Source organism: Rhinolophus ferrumequinum, chromosome 12, assembly GCF_004115265.2.
Source record: "Rhinolophus ferrumequinum isolate MPI-CBG mRhiFer1 chromosome 12, mRhiFer1_v1.p, whole genome shotgun sequence".
NCBI classification, from domain to species: Eukaryota; Metazoa; Chordata; class Mammalia; order Chiroptera; family Rhinolophidae; genus Rhinolophus; species Rhinolophus ferrumequinum.
The window spans coordinates 48590960-48600934 of record NC_046295.1 but is presented as its reverse complement, the minus strand read 5'-3'; the positions used below and the strand labels follow the sequence as shown (position 1 = coordinate 48600934).

Sequence of the window (9975 nt, the reverse complement as noted above, 5' to 3'; positions counted from 1 at the left end):
TGTTTTCTCCTTGAGGTCAGGAAAGCACTAAGTGTTACCGCGACCCCCAGGGACTGATGCTACCCGGTACCGCGTGGGGAGAATTAAGAACAGCTTGCCGCTAAAAGCTTCCTAAGAGGGTGGGAGATTGATGGTAGTGGGGGGTGGGCGCCGGCTTAGTTCCCGGTGAAGGCAGAGGCTCTAATTGGGAGAGTGCAGGAGAGAGATTTGCGGAACTTGGGGATCCGTTTGGGAACCCGCTCAGTTAGGTTGGGCGGCGGCTGCAGGGGACGAGGGCCCCGGGAGCGTGCAACGTCCCCCTCCCAACATTTGGCCGATCCTTCCCCGCCCCACCCTTCCAACGCCGGCGCGCGCTCCCTCCTGGTCCATGCGCGCTCCCGGTCCCCACCCCTGAGCGTGCCCCTCCCTCTTACCTGTGCGCGCCCACCACGCACGCGCGCAGGCGCGTTCCCGTCTCCCAGTCGCCAGCCCTGCGCGAGCGCGCGAGAAGGCTAGCCGAGGCGTGTGGTGGGCGGGGCGCCGCGCTGACGTTGCTGGAGATGCGGAAAGGTTCCGCCGCCGCCGCCGCCGCCGCCGCCAGCGCCACCGCCACCGCCACCGCCACCGCCGCTACGACCTCCGCCTTGTCTGCCTCCCGAGTTTGTATGAAAACACCCAGGCGGCGGGAGGCGAGGAATCCGCGGTGCGCCCAGAGAGCAGACGGCGCCTAGCCGGGTGGTGCGGCTCTGTCCAGTCCCTGCCAGCGCCCTCTTCTGAGCGGGTGAGCGCCCCGCCGCGGTCCGCGCGCCTGGGCCGGCCGACCCTCCGCCGCGGCTTTCCCGCCCGCACTGTGCCCCTCTGCTCTCCCCCGGCCGCTGTGTCCTGGGGCGAGAGAAGCGGGAGAAGAGTGACTCCGGGCCCGCCACAGCCTGCGCCCTGGGACCTCTCCGTTCCTCACCTGACAGGTTGTGTAACGCATGTCTTTGAGGGGTGGACCCGGGCTTGAGGGAAACCTCTTGATGGGCTGGGGCTTTGGAAAACGCCCCTTCCCGCTTCAGCCAAGGAACACTCGGTTGTCCTCCTCCCATCACCACGGAGGGTCCTCGGCGCGGTTTCCGAGCATCGCAGCCCCGGTGCCCTGCCCTTACTTTCGGGCCCCGAGCGCGCGTAGCCGCGGTGCAACGCAGAGCAGAGCGGAGGGGGGCTGCGGGCCGGGGGTGGGCGCGCAGCCCGCTTCCCCACCCATCCTAGTACCCACCCCAGCACCCACCCTATGGGTGCACCGAGCTTCAAGGTGGGAAGGGTGTGGTTTGACATCGGCGATAGCTAGGCTTGCTTTCTCTCAATGGGCGGTTTGGCCTGAAATGTGTTCTCTGTTTACAACTTGTCGCGTCGTGGGTTTGATTTGAACTTGAATCAGGTCGCTGTAGATGACAGTGCAGAGTTTTTCTACAGCCTTCCTTCCTGAGTTGCGGGTTCTTAATTACAAGTATTCAGTTCAAGGACTCCTGCAAGCCTTCTGCAAAGGTGTGCTTGTCTCCCCACCCCCCGAACTCCCTTTTGTCGTTGAAGCCTGTTAGTACCAGTGTAGTTTTGAATCGGTTGGTTACCTTTCCTGAACATTACCCATTATAGAATTGAGTTTTAATATATCTTTGTATAATTGATGTGAATATTGAGTACTTCAAGTATCTCGTTTCTCGTTTTCGTATAGCTTGCTTAAGTACCTGAAGGTCTAGCAATGCTGCTGATCTAATACGTTTTAACACTTAGAGGAAATTAGCTTTGGCGTTATTAATTCTGTGTGGATGTTTTTTTCCCTTCAGGTATTCAGAATTGCAGCGGTGTTGATAATGCATGACAATTTGAAGTTAGAAAGAACTTTAACAGTCTTCTTGATTACTCATTTTCATTTATCTTTTATGTCTGTGTTGTAATCTTCATGTAAATTGAGCTGTCATTTTCTTTTACCTCTGGATTCCTCTTCTATAAATTGTCTTTTTCCCTGAGAAAGCCAGAAAGTTATTTTTGTAATTGTATTGTTGAATGTTTTCAGTTCAGTAGACCAAAAAAGTAGTCGTTTATTTAAGGCAGTTTAAATAGTACATATTTTAAAACATGTGCCAAAAGTTAAAACCAAAGCAAACTCGGGAAGACCTATAAGCATGTGCTCTGCAATTACTGTGAGGTAGTTACTGGTTTCTTATTCACTCCTTATTTCTCATCCTTAAGCAGAGTTGTAATATGACTTGCTCAGTTTCCCATTCCACTTTTCTTGAGTTAAGCTCTACAATGAAGTTATAAGTTCATTTTTAATGACCTCAGAACTCTGCCTTGAATTGCTTCGACACATTTTTAGAATTGCCATCTCACTCTGAACTCTGCAATGAAGGGGGTAGACTTAGTGTTACCTTGTAATTAGCCAACACTGCAAAACATTTAAATGTATTAATGTAATTTAAGCTTTTGAAGAAGCAATATTTATGAAGTTTTTTCAATTGACTTGAAGCATCATTCTTTTTAGAACAGTCTGGCTGGAATCCTGTATAAATGTTTTATCTCCAATAGCAGAGGGAAAGAGGTCCAAAAATCGTGACATTATCTAATATGTATTCTACAATTTGGTGTTAAAAAAAAAATTCTCCTCCGCAATATTCACCTTCCAGAACCTGCTTTTCTTGCTAGAAGTCCCTCAGGACCTGGAAGTTGCTTCAGTACCATGTATTCCTGAAAATAAGACCTAACCGGACCATCAGCTCTAATGCATCTTTTGGAGCAAAAATTAATATAAGACCCGGTATTATTTTAATCTAAGATCAGGTCATATATAAGATCTGGTCTTATTATAATATAATATAAGACCAGGCCTAATATAATATAATAATATAATATAATATAATATAATACCATGTCTTATATTAATTTTTGCTCCAAAAGATGCACGAGAGCTGATGGTTCAGCTAGGTCTTATTTTCGGGGAAACATGGTAGTAATGGATGAACCTGTCAGAAGGATCTCTGCAAGCTGGGAGCTTCCCTTGGGCAGTGGGTCTTGGTGTAAACAAAAGAAATTGTTTGGAATGGACAGTGAATTTTAAACATTATATATTATTGTTGGTTACACTGCACAGGCAGTGTAGTGTAGTGGCTAAGATGTTGGACCTCAGAGCCAGACTGGCTGGGTTTGAATCCTGGCTTTGCTTTAGAAGCAAGTTATTCATCCTCTTTGTTGATCATTTTTTCTCAGTTCCAAAAATGGGATAATTGTGGTTATACCCTTAAGATGATATTGAACATTAAATGAGCTAATACACATAAAGTGCTTAGCCTGGCACATAACGTGTTTCCCTGAAAATAAGACCTAACCGGAAAATAAGCCCTAGCATGATTTTTCAGGATGGCATCCCCTGTACATAAGCCCTACTGCCTCTTTTGGAGCAAAAATTAATATAAGACCCGGTCTTATTTTCAGGGAAACATGGTAGTAAATGCTCAGTATTATTACAGCACTGCTTTTCTTTAGTCTTTCAAGGGATCTAGTAAGCTAAAGAAGGACTTTGGAGCATTATTAGTGCAGATTAATTCCACTAAGACCCATTTGCTCCTTTGGGGATCAGTTAGAGCTTAGTCTCACTGTCCTGCCTTGGAAGCATGTAATTTAGTTTTAAATAGAACAGCTGGACCCTGAGCAGGGTGTCCTGAGATGCTGCTGGAGAGCTGCTGAAGTATCCGTGTTTGTCCCTTTTGGCACAACCTTGGATTGTCTCCCTCGTGGTGGTGGTGGCTGCTATTTTAATCACTTGTTTTTAAGTATGTGATTGCATTTCTTTGTCATGTGCTGCTATGAAAAATATTATCTATCAAACAAACTATTGATGGGTATATACGTGTTTATCTGATCAAGATAATGTATTCCAAGATATACAAAATCATTTTCTTTTAAGCATTCTTTTTGTTTTGTTTTCTTTGTTATTGATATTACATAGAGGAGGTTAGTTTTGATTTAACATTGTGTTCCTTTTCAGATTGCACGTAATTGTCCTAGGAAAGTTTTTTTTTTAAGTTAATGATTTTATATACTTCTTGTTCTTGGTTTGCAGGGATCTGATATTAATACTCTGTTAAATGAAATGTTTTAAAACTTTTAGTCTCAGGACCCTTTTATACTTTTACAAAATTATTGAGCACCCCAAAGAGCTTTTGAGTCTTCTCTCTTTTTTCTTAGTCTGCTAAAGCTGTGTCAATTTTGTTAATGTTTTCAGAGAACTAACTTTTGGTTTCATTGCTTTTCTCTATTTTCTATTCTCTATTTCATTTATCTCTGCCATAATTTTTATTACTTCTACTAGCTTTGGATTTAGTTCTCCTTTTTCTAGTTCCTTAAGATGTCAAGTTAGGTTGTTGATTTGAGATCTCTTCTTTCTTAATGTAAGTGTTTATAGCTATGAATGTCCCCATCAGCTCTGCTTTCTATGCGTCCTGTACATTTTGGTATGTTGTGTTTTCATTTGTCTCTTAAGTATTTCTAATTTCCCTTGTGATTTCTACTTTGTCCCATTGGTTGTTTAAGAGTGCGTTATTTAATTTCCACAAATTTGTGAATTTTCCAGTTTTCTTACTGATTTCTTGCTTTATCCTGTTATGGATGGAGAAGTTGCTTTGTATGGTATCTATATCTGTTTAAATCTATTGAGACTTCATTTGTGGCCTGACATATATGGTCTATGCTGGAGAATGTCCCATCTGCACTTGAGAAGAATGTGTATTCTGCTGTTAGGTAGAGTGTTCTCTATATGTCTGTTGTCTCTAGTGGGTTTATTATGCTGTTTAAGTCCTCTTTCTTATCTTCTGTTTGTTCTATCTATTATTGAGAATGGGGTATTGAAGCCTCTAACTGTTAGTGTAGAATTGTCTATTTCTCCCTTTAATTCTGTCAGTTTTTTTTTTAATTGTCAATGGTCTCTCTTAATTTTTTTGTTTGTTTTAAATTTTATTGAATATTGGGGAACAGTGTGTTTCTCCAGGTCCCATCAGCTCCAAGTCGGGTGCAGCTCAGCTGTAGGTCCAGTTGCCGTTTTCAGTCTTTAGTTGCAGGGGGCACATCCCATAGCTGGAATTGAACCAGCAACCTGGTTATTGAGAGTCCCCGCTCTAACCAACTGAGCCATATGGCTGCCCCTCCAGAAGCTCAGGGGCAGCTCGTTTTCTTCAATCTAGTTGTGGAGGGCGTAGCTCACTGGCCCACGTGGGAATCCACCTGGCAACCCTATTGTTCAGAGGTCGTGCTCTAACCAACTGAGCCATCTGGCCCCCCCTAATTCTGTCAACTTTTGCTTCATATAGGTATTTTGATGGTTTGTTATTTGTGTGAATGTTTATAATTGTTATATCTTCTTGCTTTCTTGAATCTTTTATTAAATATAGTGTTCTTTGTCTATTGTAACTGTTTTTGATCTAAAGTTTATTTTTGTCTGATATTAGTATAGCCACTCCTGCTCACTTTTGGTTACTATTTATTTGTGTGAAATATCTTGTTCCATCCTTTCACTTTCAACCTGTTTGTGCCTTTATATATAAAGTGAGTCTTGTAGCGAGCATATATTTGGATCATGTTTTTTTTCTTTTTTTTTTGATCCATTCTGCTAATCTCTGCCTTTAGATTGGAGAGTTTAATCTAGTTTACATTTAAAGTTATTATTGATAAGGAAGAACTTCTGTCATTTTGCTATTTGTTTTTTATATGCCTTATAGCTTTCTGAGTTCCTCATATCTTGTATATTTTGAATCTTATTAGGATATTAGTAGGAGCTGACTTTGGCTGTGGTACTTTCCTTAAAACAAACAAACAAACAAACAAAACTTAAACCATTTTAATGAGTCAGAGTCATAAGTTGGAGGCAAGGAAAAGGTGTGTTTTAAGGTAAAGAGTTTAATCTTATCTATCACCTATATATTTCTGTATCTAGGAATTTTGACATTTGTTTAAGTCTAAAAATGTCATTTGGAATCTGAGTTGGGGAAGAGTTATTTTAAATAAACTAAATTGAAGTATAGTGGGATTCCCCTCCCCCAACAATATGACCCTATTATTTTTAGTATAATTAAAGCATCACATAGCAGAACTAATTAAACCTTTTATAAATGCCAGAACATCTTTTGTGGAGTAGTCTGAATCATTCAAACTTGTGTTTTTAATGAGGATGCAAGATGAGGAAAGGTAAACTGTATAGCCTTTTAGTAGGTTTACTCTTACCCACATTTTTGGATAAAATTAATGACAGTAATAAATGTGAAATAAATTTGCCTGTTTGCAGATTGCGCTAAAACATAAATTAATCATTGAATGTCATATGAGTAAGGTAACTAGATGAAAACGTCTACCTTAGTATAGTAATTTAGAGTAGGTTAATAAACACAGACCACGTTTAGTGTATATATTTCTCTCTTAGTTTAAATGGTAATAATCTCTGTCTGTTGCTGGGAATGTTATTCCTCTTTACCTCCTTCCCTCAAAGTTTCTCATTGTTAAAGAAAAATTTTTTTTCTTTAACAATGTTGCCAAAGGTATGGGCATATTCTTTGGGATTTTTCTTTCTAAATACTTCGGCTTTGTAATTTTCCATCACATTGACATAGCTGATGTGGGGGGTAGTAGCTCCCTTATGTTCTTGGAAAGTAATTTCTTCCTTTCAGATGGTGAAACAATTAGAGAAAGCCAACAAAAGATGATGCATTTTCCAGGTAGGTGTTTCTCCATCTCCCATGGCTGAACCAGCTACCCAGATCTTTAATTGTGGTCTTTCCCTAGTTACCCACACCCATTTCAACAGGAATATCTAGTATTTAATAGCAAAATTTATCAGTGAAGTTGTTCTGGAATAGTTGAATGGGAACTGGACCAGGGTGTTTAAGCAAGGCAAGTCAAAAGGGAATCATATTTCCTCAGATTGTATTTAAAAGATTTAGATGGGACTTTGGAGTGTGAACAGTGTATGTTTCTTTGCATTTTTTTTAGCAGTTTGAATTGAAATAAATTTAAAAACATGTATACTTGAAGTCTTTTTATATTTAGAATATACAACTTTAGCTTTGGGGCTGTGTGTCAGAATTTCTTCTAGGGCTTCTTTGTGGAGTGAAAATTAGGGCAGCTTATGTATATGAAATAATGATGCCTGGGACTGGCCTGATGGCTCAGGTGGTTGGATCGCCCTGCTTTCCTAACGCTGAGGTCACTGGTTCATTCCCACATGGGCCAGTGAGCTGCGCCCTCTACAGCTAAGATTGTGAACAACAGCTCTTCCTGGAGCTGGGCTGCTATGAGCAGCCGGAGGTTGGTGTGAGCTGCTGTGAGCTGCCATGAGTGGCCGGTGGCCAGAGTGAGTGGCCGGCGGCCAGCGTGAGTGGCCGGCAGCCTGCAAGAGCTGCTGTGAGCGGCTGACTCACGACCGACTGCCTCAGCCGGGGGGGGAGCGCAAGTCTCATAATACCAGCATGGGCCAGGGAGCTGTGTCCTACACGACTAGACTGAGAAACAACGGCTTGAAACTGGAGTGTGGGGGGGGGGGGCAAAGAGAGGTGAAGAGAAGCGGGGAGGCAGAAGAAGGGGGAAAAAAAAGAAAGAATGATGCCTGGTGTATGTGCACACTTATTGACTTGACTCATGGGCTTGATTTAAAGCTTAAGCTAGTGAGAACTGAGGGTTTCAGTTTTTAGATGCCCTGGGCCCAGGAGCTACTACTAGTTGAGGAAAATCTCAAAAATTCAGACAATCCAAAATTTTTCTTTTCCTGAGCTAGAGTATACAAAATTGCTTGCCTTTCCTTATGTGTGGGCTAGCTTGAGGAAGTTGATTTTGCTAATATAATTTTTTGCTAAGGTCAAATTCCTCATTTAATTTTAGTATAAACCATCTTTAAGTATATACAAGTCAACTCATATAGACTCCCCCATTGGTAATGTATGCTGTGGATTTTTAGGTGACAGCATAGATTTTTAGTACAGATTTCTTTCTTTTTTTCAAACCTCTGTTGTATAACTCAGAATACATCTCTCAAAGACCCAGGTAGATCAGAAGTTTTGCTTTTGTGTAAAAGGGTATAGTATTCTATCATGGGAAGTAGGCATTGAGATCAGAGGACATAAGTCCCTAACCCTAATTTAGAAATGGTTGAATTATGCAAGTTCCTGTGGAGCCTAAGCTTTTCTTTGTTTTTTAACAGCTTTGTTGAAATATAACTCACATACTGTACAATTTGCCCATTTAAAGTATACAATTTAGTGGCTTTTAATATATTCAGAGTTGTGCAACTATCACCATAATTTTAGAACATTTTTATTACCCCAAAAAGAAATCCCACACCCTTTAGCCTCTCCCCCACACCCATTCCCATCTCCCGTAGTTCTAGGTAACCAGTAATTTACTTTCTATCTATAGATTCATTTATTCTGGATGTTTCACATAAATGGAATTGTATAATGATGTGGTCTTTCATGACTGGCTTTCTCCACTTAACATAATATTGTCAAGGTCTATCCAGGTAGCACATATCAGTACTTTGTTTCTTTTTATCACCAAATAATATTGCATTGTATGGAAATATTCACATTTATCTATTCACCCACTGATAGGCATTTGGGTTGTTTACACTTTTTGGAAATTATGAATAATGCTGCTATGAACATTTGTGTACAAGTTTTTGTGTGGCTAGGTTTTCATTTCTTTAGATATATACCTAGAAATGGAATATCTGCGTCATATGGGCACTTTATGTTTAGCCTTTTGAGGCACTACTGTTTCCAAAGCAGCTGTGCCGTTTTACATGCCCGTCGGCAGCGTATGAGGGGTCCAGTTTCTCCTCAGCGTTGCTAACATTTACTACCTGGTTTTTTATTATTATTATAGCCACCATAGTGAGTGTGAGGTGGTATCTCATTGTAGACTAAGTTTTTAAATACTGTTTAGGCATAACAGGAATGATAATAGCCTAAAATGGAGTTAATATTCAATTAAAATATTTAATAGACTGACCTGGGAATATAATCCTCAGTAGCCATTCTTAACTCGGGCGATGCATAATTGGTATCCCTTCCTAGTTAAAAAATGATGTCACAGATTTATCTAATCTCTGAAGATATTGTACTATTTCCCTCCACAAAATTCTTTATTGGAAAAGAAAACAGTGAAGATTCAGTTGTAGAGAACAAAATTTACTTTAGATACCTTAAGCAGAGAGGGTTTATTTACCATATGGTAAATAGCTTAGAGAATTGTAGGGATGTTACCAGTCTGGTGCAATCAGGGGATAGAAACCACACAGTAACTTAATAGGGAACGATTTATATAAAGAATTATTGACTATAACAGGGGATTGGAGCAATGAGGGATTTATCAGTAAGAAGTAAAGATAACTAAGGAATATAGGGATAGCTGATATAAAGAGTGGTTACTACTCCCAGGGCTGAGATAGAGTGACTCCTCCTCCCCCATTGAGGTTTAGACCTTGTTGGAAAAGGACAAGGTCAAGGCGAGTAGCTGTGGGTGGCATTAGTGGAATTTGCTGGATATCCACCCTCTAGTGTGCCAGGAAAATCTGTTTATGGGGAGGTGTCTCACCAGGCACTCTGCTACAAAACTGCTTAGCCTCCTGTTGGAGAAGCTGCACGTGCTGCAGGAGACTGTTGCCGGAGAAGCTGTCCTTGTTACAGAAGTGAATTCTGGAGAAACCCTGTCTGCTGCAGCCAAGTGAGCACACTGGAACCAGAAGCAAAATCCTTTTCTCCTGCAATATCTTTCCAGTGCCCTCTTGACAAAGCTTAATATCATATCAGCTGGCAAAGAATGGATATTTTAAAAGGGCATAAATCAGTTTTCACAGAATAGGCAAAAGGTGAATGTGGAGATGAGGGGCAATAAATCAGTGTCTGGCACGGGTATTAAGTGGTTTACGGAATTGTTCTGAGATCTCAAGAAAGAGACTATAGGTTGAGCTTCAAGGAA

At 41.3% G+C, this 9975-nt stretch overlaps 1 protein-coding gene across 6 annotated transcripts in view; it reads left to right on the top strand.

Moving 5' to 3' along the window:
- Positions 1 to 464: 464 nt before the first annotated feature.
- AGTPBP1 (ATP/GTP binding carboxypeptidase 1) overlaps positions 465 to 9975 on the top strand; it is a 136876-nt gene continuing 127365 nt past the window's right edge. For 2 of the 6 annotated variants that reach the window (XM_033122885.1, XM_033122886.1), the window contains exon 1: positions 466 to 944. The gene's annotated coding sequence lies outside the window, so the exon portion shown is untranslated. Of the gene's footprint in view, positions 945 to 1459; positions 1507 to 9975 lie in introns of those variants that run through there. The other 4 variants (XM_033122884.1, XM_033122882.1, XM_033122881.1 and 1 more) reach the window with 4 other exon arrangements.